We start from the raw sequence: 13,912 nt of genomic DNA, 5'->3' as shown, positions 1-13,912 counted from the left end.
GCTCCATTACAGTGTCCAGCTGAAAATACAGTCAACATTATGTAACAAGCCAATATGACAAGCTATATTATAACTCTCTTAACAAGAAAGAACGAGCAAGAAAAAAAAAAAAACAAAACAAAGCAAAAACATCCTGGTAGATATATAGAGGGGTGGAATGAGATAAAGGACCCAAAACAAATAAATCCACGTATGCTCAGCCAACCAATTTTTGAAGAAGTTGACAAAAATGAGTGTCAGAGGCTAGAGATAGAGAGTACAGCAAATTCTGCTGGGGAAAACTATATAGTCACTGAATACTATGGCTATTCATAGAGAACACTGAATACTATCCCTCTCCCCGTGTACACAAACTAACTCCAAACAGAGCAAAATCCTTGGTAAACAGAAAATACTAGTGGGAAATGGAAGAAAACCACTTTATAGCTGGCAAGGCAGTGATTTCAAACAAAAAGGAATGAAGGTCAAACAATTGGGATTGCCCCAGATTTAGAGGCCTCTGTGCAAGCAAGGACACAATCACCAGAGCGAAGGGACATCCCGAAGAGAAACGGCATTTTACTAACTGAATCAGAAAGAGCATTAATACCCAGCACATATAGATCACTCTAAACACTTAACGAGAAATAACACAATAAAAATGGCAAGTGATTGAATAGACTCCTTTCAAAAAAATGTACAAATGGCCAGAAAACATATTGAAGAACATGCTAAATATCTTTTGCCATCACAGAAATGAAAATCAGAACTATAATGAAATGCCATCTCATGTCAACCATCATCAACAAGGGGAGAGGGGAAAGGTGGTATATGGAGAGAATATATTTAATATAAAATATATTCAAGTATGAAATTTAAAAAAATCAATCAACAAACAAATAAATTAATAAAGGTTTGAGGGAGCATGAAAAGAGAACCCTTGTATACTGGGTGTATAAATCTGTGTCAACACTACCATATCTTCGATCTTTACCATTGCTGAAAGCATGTATTAAAGGAAATAAAGTTGGCATATAAAAGAGGTACCTGCATGCCCATGCTTGCAGATAGCTGTAGACTCTACCTATGGGACTTTTCAGTAGATGTATAAAAATACTAGAGATGCAATATGTATGAGGAAGAAATCTAGCCCTTTATAGGAAATGGATGTGGAGGAGAGCACCTCCTTAAGTGAAGTAAGTCACAAACAGAAACGATGAGATAGGTGTGAAGGAAAGAGGCAAAGAGAAGAGAGAGAAGAGAGAGAGGGTCGATGGACATGATCAGAGCAGAATGTACATAAATACCAGGGAAGCCAATAATGTTCGTGATTATATATATATATATATATATATATATATATATATATATATATATATATATATGCTTGAACAAGGAAGTGGAACTATTTGGAGATGTGACCTTGTTGGAGTAGGTGTGTCACTGTGGGTATGGGTCCTACCCCCTTGGAAACCAGTCTCCTCCTAGCAGCCTTCAGATGAAGATGTAGAACTCTCAGCTCTGCCTGCACCATGCCTGACTGGATGCTGCCATGCTGCAACCTTGGTGACAATGGACTGAACTTCTGAACCTGTAAGCCAGCCCCAATTAAATGTTGTCCTTATAAGAGTTGCCTTGGTCATGGTGTGTGTTCACAACAGTAAAATTCTAAGACAATGTGTGTAATCATTGTTAATAATTACAGCAGATACATGAAAAGGATTTCGTTTTTAAAGGGCCAAGTTGGTGGAATACAGCGGCTATGACCTCAGGCAGTCATAGGCCAGCCTAACAGTCTGACAAAATTGAGGGCTCAGAGATGTCAATGCAGGACACTGGTTTGAGGAGTTTAGATGGAAATTGGAGCAATATAGACTCAGGTTGTTAAAAATAGCAAGACACAAATCAAAACAACCTGAGATTCCACCTCACACTAGTCAGAATGGCTAAGATCAAAAACTCAGGTGACAGCAAATGCTGACGAGGATGTGGAGAAAGAGGAACACTCCTCCATTGTTGGTGGGATTGCAGACTGGTCAACCATTCTGGAAATCAGTCTGGAGGTTCCTCAGAAAATTGGACATTGAACTACCTGAGGACCCAGCTATACCTCTCTTGGGCATATACCCAAAAGTTGCTCCAACATATAACAGAGACACATGCTCCACTATGTTCATAGTAGCCTTATTTATAATAGCCAGAAGCTGGAAAGAACCCAGATGTCCTTCAACAGAGGAATGGATACAGAAAATGTGGTACATCTACACAATGGAATATTACTCAGCTATCAAAAACAATGACTTTATGAAATTGATAGGCAAATGGAGGGAACTGGAAAATATCATCCTGAGTGAGGTAACCCAATCACAGAAAAACACACATGATATGTACTCATTGATAAGTGGCTATTAGCCCAAATTAGGCTTGAATTACCCTAGATGCACAGAACACATGAAACTCAAGAAGGATGACCAAAATGTGAACGATTCACTCCTTCGTTAAAAGGGGAACAAGAATACCCTTGGCAGGGAATAGGGAGGCAAAGCTTAGAACAGAGGCTGAAGGAACACCCATTCAGAGCCTGCCCCACGTGTGGCCCATACATATACAGCCACCAAACTAGATAAGATGGATGAAGCAAAGAAGTGCAGGCTGACAGGAACCGGATGTAAATCTCTCCTGAGAGACACAGCCAGAATACAGCAAACCACTGAACTGAGAACGGGACCCCCGTTGAAGGAATCAGAGAAAGAACTGGAAGAGCTTGAAGGGCTCGAGACCCCATATGTACAACAATGCCAAGCAACCAGAGCTTCCAGGGACTAAGCCACTACTCCAAGACTATACATGGACTGACCCTGGGCTCCAACTTCATAGGTAGCAATGAATAGCCTAGTAAGAGCACCAGTGGAAGGGGAAGCCCTTGGTCCTGCCAAGACTGAACCCCCAGTGAACGTGATTGTTGTGGGGAGGGCGGTAATGGGGGGAGGATGGGGAGGGGAACACCCATATAGAAGGGGAGGGGTTAGAGGGATGTTGGCCCAGAAACCAGAAAGGGAATAACAATTGAAATGTAAATAGGAAATACCCAAGTTACTAAAGATGGAGAAAAAAAATAGCAAGACACATAAGGGTAAAGTCAACAAAATCAAGAAAAGCAAAGCTCCACAGTGTAAACATCGTGATGGACTAAGAATGCATCACCTGGCACATTCCCACGTCCCTTTCTAGCTGCCAAAAGGCCCAGGAGGAGAGGCCTCCAAAAGAAGAAGTGGCAAGAAATGCTGGTGAGAGAGCGGGAAGTAGGAAGGAGTCAATGAAGGGCTGACATCCTCTGGGACATTGCATTCACAACCAGTCACCAAGTTTCACTTTTCATTACCGTTACTCTTTATCTTAATCATAAATGTGACTCCAAAATAAGACACAGAAGATCACCGGAGAATAGTTACTTCAGAAGAGGCTTAATGAAGAGCTATGGCAAAACTCCAAAATCAAACACAGACAAAACCCCAGAGTTTAAAAACTAACACCTCTCCTATTTATATGAGCTAGGTACAAAAATACTTTGCAGTCATGAGCTAGAGGTGTCAAGTAACAGCAGGTGGCCCCACCCAGGAGTCAGGCCACCCATGTGAGCTATGCTGACTGGCATTGTTCTCTTCCTATAGCCTGTGTGGGCAGCAAGATGCCACATGGAGCTAGCGAAATAAGATAGCAGCAGGGCATGTGTGGGAATTCCCCAGCCAACTTGCAACATCCTAGGTTCAGCCAAGAAGATGCCACAACTGAGAGGAATGCAAACCTTTGTCAAAGTGAGGCTGGAAGAAGAGCCAAAAGCTCAGCACATCACCTCAGTCAGAAACAGACTTTGCCTGGGTCCCACTTATACACATTGGCTGAGGGGCCTGAGCATGTGGCAGAAGGAACTCAGCTCCTACACAGAGTCTCGGCCTTCCATTCTAGGGTGATGGGCCCTACTGTGGTTGGTATGGCTGATCTATAACGTTCTTTCTTTCATTGAATAGAGAAAGAAGTACTTTCAAGCCCTGAACTCAACAGAGGCTGGAGACAAACTAGAAGGGAATCCTCCCTCAGCTCATTCCAAGGGGCTGACAAAGAGAAACAGGGATAATAAAATAAAGTAAGTGACTGAGAGAAGGACTCTGAGAGATTAGGATCTTCTGGATTGGGAACAGGGGAAAGCTTATCAGCAATTTGATGGCCTCTGCCTTCAACCCGCTCACTTGTTCTGCTATCATTTGCCATTCCTCTATCAACCCTAGCTCTCTCACCAGGTCAACAGAGCCCCTCATGTCCGCCTCCTGTAGAACATCACAGTTACACCTCACTTGAGCCAAAGTAAAACTTAGCAGAGCTGAGAACTACCTCATCCCTGAAAGACAACATCCCATCTGTTTTCCTCTGTCTGGAAACTTCTTTTCTTGTTTCTCCTAAACGTCTAACTTTTCAAACATGGGATGTTCCAAGGATCCTCCTTTTAGGTTCTTTTCTATTTTTGCTCAGTTCTGGGGGAGAGGGTCTCATCCTGCTTGAAGCACCATGCCATGTACCCACTTCTCCCAAGTGCTTAACTTCAGGCCAGACTTCTCCCTGAATGTTTAGCCTCAGTCCCACCTGGTTTCCCCACTCAAGTATCAAACAGGCCTCTTAAACTGAAAAAGGTCTAGAACAGCTCAGAACATAACTCCTAAGATGCCTGACTAGGGAGGACCTGCTCACAGCAAAACTTTTAGCCATTCTTGACTCTGCATTGGCTCTCACCTCCCACATCCAATCCATCAAAAATCACTCCACCTCCAAATATGCCCAGGTCTGACCAGTCTTCATCACCTCCACTGCTACCACTCCACTCTTGTGCAGAAAGCATCATTACAATTGATAATATTTGTTACTGGTCCCCTATGCGGTAGAACAGTTTTGGGGCCCCAATGGATGAGTTAGAGAAAGGATTAAAGGAGCTGAAGGGGTTTGCAACCCTATAAGAACAACAATACCAACCAACCAGAGTTCCCAGGGACTAAACCGCTACCCAAAGATTATGCATGGACAGACCCATGGCTCCAGCTGCATATGTACATAGCAGAGGATGGCCTTGTTGGGCACCAATGGGAAGAGAAGCCCTTGGTCCTGCCAAGGTTGTATTCCCCAGGGTAGGGGAATGTCAGGGCAAGGAGGCTGAAAGGGGTGGGCGGGTAGGTAGGGGGAACACCCTTATAGAAGAAGGGGGAGGGGAATGTGATAGGGGACTTATGGATGGGAAATCGGGAAAGGGGATAACATTGGAAATGTAAATAAAACAAAATCAGAAAACAGAAAAAGGTATGGTGGCTTTACTGGAGGAGGTGTTCTACTAGGAGTGGGCTTTGAGGTTTAAAAAGCCCATGATAGCCCCAGTCTCTCTCACTTTCTGTCATGTGCTTTTGGGTCAGATGAAAACCCTCACACAGTGTTCTAGCACCATGCCTGCTGCCTGATGCCCTACGCCTGATGCCTTTCTCCCCACCATATTGATCACGGACTCACCTTCTGAAATTGGAAGCAAGTCCTCAATTAAATGCTTCCTTTGATCAATTACCCTGGTTATTATGTCTCTTCACAGAAATAGAACAGTAACTAAGACAATCTTCCAGCTGGACTCAACTTTGCCTTTGCCCTTGTCAGACTGTTCCCAACATGAGTGCAGTTCTGTAGACATGCAAGTCAAGCTCAAGTCCACACAAGGACACCCTCCCCATGACCCAGGCAAGCAAGATCATCACTTCTTCAAGATCCCATAGTCAGAGTCTCTTCCCCATCAGCCACACTGCCTTCCTAGTTCTCCTAAACTATACTAGGCTTGCCTCCTCATTAGGGCATTGGCACACGTTGTTCCTCCTGCTTGAAAAGCTCTTCCCTCAAAACAGTAAAAAAAAAAAAAAAAAGTGGAGCAGAGACTGAAAGAAGGGCTGTCCAGGGATTGCCCTACCTGGGCATCCATCCTGTCTGAGACACCAAAGCCAACACTGTTACTGTTACCAAGAGGTGCTTGCTGACAGGAAACTGGTGTGGCTGCTCTTTAGGAGGTTCATCCAGTACCTGACCAATGCAGATGTGGATGCTGGGAGCCAACCATCAGACTGAGCTCAGGAACCCCGGTGGGGGAGCTGCTGGAGGGGGATTGTAACCCCATAGGAAGAACATCTGCTAGCCAGACTACTCAGTGCTCCCAGGGACTAGAACACCAACCAAGGAGTGTACAGGGAGGGATCCATGGCTCCAGATACGTATGAAGCAGAGAATGGCCTTGTCTGACATCAATGGGAAGGGAGGCCCTTGGTCCTTCCGGGATTTGATACCCAGCGTAGGGGGATGCTGGAGCGGTGGGGCAGGAGAGGGTGGGTGGGTGTGAGAGCACCCTCATAGAGGCAAAGGAGAGGGAGTAGAGGGAGGTTGTGAGATCAGGAGCTTGTGGAGGGGTATCTGGGAAGTGGGATATCATTTAATATATAAAAGAATGGAATGATTGATAAAAAATAATTTAAAAAAAGAAAAGCTCTCACCTTTAAAGCTATGTTCAAATATAATAATTTCACATCACCATATTCTAGAAATTGCTTCAATAACTCATCTCTATTTTTACTTTATTTTCTCTACAGTAATTGTCTTTTAATATAATATGCTGCATAATTTGCTAAGTCACTGTGTTATTATATTCCATACTCTTTTCTTTATAAAAACAATGCCCTATAAATTCTGTTTTATGAATGAAGGGTTTCATTTGTATTCTTCCTCACTGCCAGATTCCTAGTTCTCAGAGTTAGGTGGACTAAATATTTCCATAGGAAATCCTTGGTACATAGATGGATGAAGGCTAACGAAGATAGATGGATGGATAGATGGATGGATGAATGAAAGAAATGATAGTTGGGTTGAAAATGTGCGTAGAAAACTTCAGTGGGTGGAAGGCTTTTTATTTCAACTTTAAAATCCCAAAAGGTAAAATGTCACAGAAATCAAATGAAATAAAATTCAGCATTAAAGACTTTTAATCTCTTCTCTGCCTGACTAATAGCAATGGTAGCATCTAGCATAAAATATATGGTCTTTCTTCAGATTCATTAGAACTAGGTAGTTTAAGCTTTGTTTCCATTTTCTATAATACAAAAAAAAGCCACCTAGGGAAACACTTTCCTAGAAGATGCCACTTATCACCCCCAAAAGTCTGCTTCATTAGCATCCACCTTACAACAACCCCTCTCCCAATTCCCTTTCTTCTTTTTTTTTAAGTGAAATTTTATTTATTGGAATTCAGTAATTTCAAGTTGTATCACATGAGTTAATAAATGTGAAGTCTCCAATTCTTTTTCTTCTACACCCCAACTTAGGATTTGACATAATCATCTCTAAGAAACACTAACAAGAAATGTTCTAGGGCTGGTAAGGCAAACAGAACGCGGGTTTTCAAAAGTGGCCCTAAACCATTGTTGAGGGGAGTAGAGGAACCATCAAAGCCTTAGCCTAAGGCATGGATTAGAACAGAAACAATTGTATTGCTTATGTGACCAAGAAAAATGGAACATGGTGGTGGTGGGAGGGGGGGCAGAATGTGCTTTCCTTGGGGAAAAGTTAAGTCTGTTAGTATGGGAGGAAGGTAAGGTCAAAACTCAAACTTGGAAGTGTCTTATTCTGCAGGACCATCTTCCTGAGTCTGTGCTTAGAATCAGTACATTTGTAGCACAAAACTGCATTAAAAAATGCGTGCCCCAAACTACTTCCAACAAAGATATCACTTGCTTCTAGAAGGTTATTATGTAGTAACTAGACTCTTCCTCTGCTAAACTCAAGGAAAAGAAAATACCATGGGACATTGGCATTTGAGTACTAAAGTCATTAGTGTTTCATTATCCCAAAAGGTGGCACCTGCTCATAATAAAGGAATAGGACACATCTGCCAAACATGTGTTTTAAGAACAAGCACTTTATTAGAAATATGTTCCATAAAGAGCACAAATTTAGTTAGAACTATAAAATGCCACTTCATGGGATGTCAGCATTATCGTATTCTATTGCTGGTGTCTGTCATGTTAACCATGAAGAATCTTTGTATTACACAAGCAAAACATAAGGCCAGGAAGGTTACTTAACCTGGTCTAGAACTCAATCGATTAGTGGCAGAACCGTGACCCATAGTCCTGAGTTGCTGTGCATTTCACTCAGTACCAAAGTGACAAGTTCAAAACCAAAATACTGACAATGTCACCTTTCTCTTTTCTCTTAACAAAATGTCAACTGTTCTACCAACCACTTTCCAGTGGTATTTTGGTTTCTTTTGGTATCAGGATCACAGTATATAGCAGGGGGAAATAATGTTCTTGGTACTCAAGACACAAGAACTCAGACTGGAAAGTGGGTATGTCTCTGAGAAGTGTTTCATTGTGGAATTGATTCAACTGGTTTCAGAGAAATCTATAATCCATTAATAGAATTAGAAATGAACAAGGAAAACAGGATTGGGGTATGGCTCAATGGTAGAGCACTTGCTTAGTTATATGCAAGGCCTTTGGTTTGATCCCCAACTTGACAAGAAGGAGAAAAAAAAAGGCATTTAGATGACTGAGGCCCTGAATCTCTTTGAAGGCATCATTGGCAACATAGCTACTTCCTACTTCTGTCCACTTGATAGGACAATTAAACAAATAATTTCAAACACAAGCCCATTTAGGCAATATAGAGCAATGGAACTAGAAAAACATTTACTACCCAGTTACTGTAATGTTCGAGTTACACTAAATGTAGCTGTAGATCCTCCGGGACCAGCAGGGAAATTAGGCTGAAAACCCTAGGTTCCTTAGCAGTGCTCTGTAGAGTGCATGAAGAGAGACGGTTTGCTCTTATAACTATTGCCTCACTGAGTGAACTGGATGCCTATGGGGCCCAACGGCAGAAGAACCAAAGCGCCAAAGCTGAAGCCAGTTTACCTCCTGTATAAACAGCAAGGTCTCCTTGTCAAACCATTCTATTCACTACTTCAGTCTTCCTCCTTCCTCCTGGACTCTTGATTCCCCCAAATCCAACATTCCAATGGGTATGCCCAGGTCATTACTGAGTTCAGCTTTCTGGGTTCGTTAATTTGCTGTATAGATATTCTACCCTAAGTGATTAATTGAAAAAAAATGATTATCTTCAAGAAACCTTAACACAATATCAGATTCCCTATTAACAGAAGGGGGTGAAGATTAGCAAGCCAAAAACAGTTATCTGTGGCAGTACAACTCTGACCTCTGACTTTTGACCTTTGCCTGAAGTAGTCACCAGCAATTCCCCACCCCACCCCGGTTTTTAAGAGTCAGTGGGAAGCAGGATTGTGGCTCTCCCACTTAGTCTTCCTCTGAGCTCTCAACAGACCTTGCCTCAGTAGCCACCTTCCAATTCCTGCACTTGTTTGTCCTCTCCTGTCCCTCAGGGTCAGGCACAGAAACATGGATGCTGTTCTCTTTCTTTTTCCTTTTGGTTTTCTTAGTGTTTCTTTCCTTGATTTCCTCAGAACTGCTAGATGCAGAATCATCTATGTGAGAAGCATCACTTTATCACTTTCTCCCCCTAGAGGTAAAGATTTTTAGGAGACTTTTCCTTGCTCCTGTGTGGCTGCTTCCTTTTCTTGGTACTAGAAGCCGGAGTTTCCTCTGAGAGCTCACTTGAGGAATCTGCTGTTTTATCTGTAGCTTCCTTTTGTTTTTCTTCTCCCTCTCTCCCTCTCTCCCTCTCTCTCTCTCTCTCTCTCTCTCTCTCTCTCTCTCTCTCTCTCTCTTTCTCTCTCTCTGTGTGTGTGTGTGTGTGTGTGTGTGTGTGTGTGTGACCATTTTTCTACTTCTTATGGGATTTCTTAGACTTCTTATGTTTTCGGGATTCATGGGCAGACAATTTTACCTAGGGAGATGGTCTTCTTTTCCCCCTTTGGTAATATCTTGCTGATCCCTACTGTCTGTTTCAAACTCTTCAGGATACAACTCTTTATAACCACTATGACCCCATCTATCTGGTGTATTGGATTCATAATCATATAACTTCTTGTTCCAGGATTTAGCCATAAGAAAATCATCTTCCGTTTCTGATCCACCATTGTGGGTGGAGCCGCTGCCAGGATGCAGATTTTTGTGAAGACCCTTACAGGGAAGACCATCATGCTCCAGGCTGAACCCTCGGACACTATAGAAAGTGGAAAGGCCCAGATTCAGGATAAGGAAGAGTGTCTCCTGATTGGCAGAGGTTGGTCTTTGCTGGTAAACGGCTGGATAGCTGTACTTTGACGACAACATTCAAAAGGAGTCCACTCTCCATCTCGTACTGAGACTTCGTGGTGGTGCTGAGAAAAGGAAGAAGTCTTACCCCTCCCCCAAGAAGAATAAGGACCAGAGGAAGGAGGTTAGGTTGCCTGTGCTTAAATACTGTAGGACGGATGAAAACGGCAAAATCAGCCGACTTCATCGGGAATGTCCTTCCGGTGAATGTGGTGCGGTAGTTTTCATGGGTAGCCACTTTGACAGGCACTACTGTGGCAAGCGTTGTCTGACTTACTGCTTCAACAAACCAGAAGACCAGTGGTTGTGGATGAGTTAACAAAAAGAAGGAACAGAAAAAAGGAAAAGAAAATCATCTTCCAGGGCCCAAGAAATTTCATTCTTTGACCTCCAGTAGTCTTTCTGACTTCCTTCATCAAAACCATCACTTCTCATCCACCCTGAGCTACTGGGTACTGTGTTCCTTCTGGTCCCCTGGTAAGTATCCTCCATCTGCATCTCTAGTTCTCTGCCTTTCCACATGTCGGACTTCTCCTGAATCTTACTGTGAGCATCTGTATGCCGGATGACAGTCCTCAGGAGGACTTTCCCCAGGGGAACCCGTGACATTCTTTGTGTGCTGCAGCCTCGCATGGCGCCCTTCCTTCTTCCCACTCACAGCTTCTCCGTGGACATTTCACTTATTGTCAGCAGTCTCTAGCAGGACTCCTCTGACAGAAACCTGGCCCACAGCACTCTGTAATTAACGTCATCAGACACACAAATCTGGTTGTCAGTCTGTTTGTGAGGTTTCCAGTTCGTCCAAGGACAGAGTGTTTGCCCATCAGAAAGTAAGACTGAATCAGGTGGTTCTCCCAGAACTGGATAGTAACTACGCTCATTCGTCTCACCAAATTCGTCTTCCAGTTCTGTGACACTGTGGAATCCAACCACTTAGGTGCTGAGGATTTCAATATAAAAGGATGAGGCTCTGATGGGAATGTTGCACACCTCCAGGTTTGCTTCTCTCACCCAGATCAATCTACCAAGCCCACCGCCTCACATTCATTTCAACCCAAAGGAAAGGGATAAGCACCTCAAACTACACCCTCTACCTGAACTGTATGTATGAAGATTAAGAAAGCCCAGGAACTAATACTCATAGTCAGCGATGTTGGTATTAGCATTTGCTTCTACCAATAAGACAAGATTGGTGGTGTGCATACGGATTACACTACATGGGAGCAAATCTTATTATAAAAAAATTTAGGAAATGATTGGCTGATCTCTGTGTGCGCGCACACATGCGCATGTGTGAAGTTCAGAAGATCCCCCTGGTGCTGGAGAAATGCATGTTGCCAACAGCTGAATACCTCCATAAGACTCTCTAAGTGAGTACGCAATTTATGCTAAAAGAAGAAACAGCCTCCAAAAACATATTAAGGGAGATTAATTCAACCAAGACAAATGAGTGGGCAGCAGTACCTGTGATCACGAGACAAACAGCCTCCACCCCTTCTCCCTAAGTTCTTCTCAGCTCTTATATAGTAAGGAAGCTGCGTGTGACTGTAAAGAATAGGTATTTGTAAATAATGTATGGAAATTAATAAATCATGCCAAATGGTGAAGAAAAATACCATTCTTTTAGCCAGTGATAAAACTAGTCTTGTGATAACTTGCTCTTCCAGGGCTTACCACATTCCTTATGAATTATATTCCATAGGCAAGTCTGTCAATGAGTTCCATGGTTTATCATCACCAGTAGTGGGTAAGGAACCGAAACGTAGTTGTAAAGAAGTGCAACCTCAGAGCTGACACGTCCACGTTTACAGTGGGGTTACAATGGGTACCCTCCTCAGTGACTAAATTCTGGGTATGAATCAAGGGTACCTCAAAATCAAACTACTCCTTACTTGAACTCCCTCCATCCCTAACTTTTCAGGATCTACATCACTTAAAAATGTAATGGGGGTGAGGTAGGGGTGGGGGTCTTCTTAATTTCAGGTAAACTAAGGAAGGTGTACACATTCTCCTTCACATCCAATACACAATTCACACAAATGCAGAAGGCATCAGTCAGAGTCTCTTGAGAATTTTGTGGAGTTTCTACAGGAATAGGACCTGTAGGAAATCACCAACAGAAGGTAACAGGTTTGGGAAATGGCATGAGAACATAGGAAAGAGAAACCAGTGGATTAAGGAAATAAGACTGGAGTACGGTGGTTAAGAAAGACCGTACGAGTCTGTAGGGATGTAAGACACCAAGAAAACAATGCCTTCCAGACAGAACACTGGTTCACATATGAACTCACAGAGACTGGTGACGTGCACAGGGCCTGCACAGGAGATCCGGTGCTGAGAGGGGAAGTGGACATGAGACCTCAGCCCTGACCCAGAAGTGATCTCCAATTAACAACAGCTCACAAAGGAAAAATTAGTTTTTGTCAATGGATTATCAGTGGATGTACAAGCTATACTTGGGTAGGCTCCATGGCTAGCAGTAGATGGCCAGCATAAAACAAACCCAATGGCACTTTTTGGAGGGTTTTTCTTTGTTTATTTGTTTTCTTTTATTCTGTTTTGGGTTTTGTTCTGTTTATTATTTTCTTTTTTCTTTCTTTTTTTTTTTTTTTTTTGTCTATAATGCCTCATTTGATTATTTTGTATCTTATTGGTCTTTTTTTCTTTTTTTTATTGGATATTTTCTTTATTTACATTTCAAATGTTTCCCTCTTTTCCAGTTCCCCCTCCAGAAACCCCCCTATCCCATCCCCTCCCCCCTTCTTCTAAAAGGGTGCTCCCCAACCCACCCAATCACTCTCTCCTGCCTCCCTGCCCTAGCATTTTCCTACACTGGGGCATCCAGCCTTCACAGAACCAAGGGCTTCTCCTCCCACTGATGTCAGATAAGGCTCTGCTACATATACAGCTGGAGCCATGGGTCCCCCCCATGTGTACTCTTTGGTTGGTGGTTTAGCCCATGGGATCTGGGGGTCTGGTTGGTTGTTCTTATGGGATAGCAACACCTTCAGCTCCTTTAGTCCTTTCTCCTCCATCAGGGCCCTTATGCTCAGTCCAATGGTTGGCTGTGAGCATCTGCCTCTGTACTTGCCGTGCTCTGGCAGAGCCTCTCAGGAGATAGCTACATCAGGCTCCCGTCAGCATGCACTTCTTAACATCCACAATAGTGACTGGGTTTGGTGGCTGAGTATGGGATGGATCCCCAGGTTGGGCAGTCACTGGATGGCCTTTCCTTCAGTATCTGCTCCATACTTTGTCTCCATACTTCCTCCTGTGAGTATTTTTCTTCCCTTTCTAAGAAAGACTGAAACATCCACACTTTGGTCTTCTTGACCTTCATGTGGTCTATGAATTGTGTCTTGGGTATTCTGAGATTTTAGGCTAATATCCACTTATCAGTGAATGCAGAACCATGTGTGTTCTTTTGTGACTGGGTTACCTCACTCAGGATGATATTTTCTAGTACCATCCATCCATTTGCCTAAGAATTTCATGAAGTCATTGTTTTTAATAGCTGAGTAGTACTCCATTATGTAAATGAACATTTTCTGTATCCATTCCTTTGTTGAAGAACATCTAGGTTCTTTTCAGCTTCTGGTTATTATAAACAAGGCTGCTATAAACATAGTGGA

The 13,912-nt window shown here is 42.9% G+C and overlaps 1 protein-coding gene and 2 pseudogenes across 3 annotated transcripts in view; 1 reads left to right on the top strand and 2 right to left on the bottom strand.

Annotated features, from left to right (window-relative positions):
* Positions 1-13,912, bottom strand: part of Tmem45a (transmembrane protein 45A) — an 86,945-nt gene that overhangs the window by 51,361 nt on the left and 21,672 nt on the right. The window lies entirely within an intron of this gene.
* Positions 9,981-10,716, bottom strand: Rps27a-ps21 (ribosomal protein S27a, pseudogene 21; annotated as a pseudogene).
* Positions 10,125-10,636, top strand: LOC134481064 (ubiquitin-ribosomal protein eS31 fusion protein-like; annotated as a pseudogene).

Source organism: Rattus norvegicus, chromosome 11 (assembly GCF_036323735.1).
Source record: "Rattus norvegicus strain BN/NHsdMcwi chromosome 11, GRCr8, whole genome shotgun sequence".
Classification (NCBI taxonomy): Eukaryota; Metazoa; Chordata; class Mammalia; order Rodentia; family Muridae; genus Rattus; species Rattus norvegicus.
Note: the sequence above shows the minus strand (reverse complement) of the source record. Positions and strands in the feature narration are given on the sequence as shown.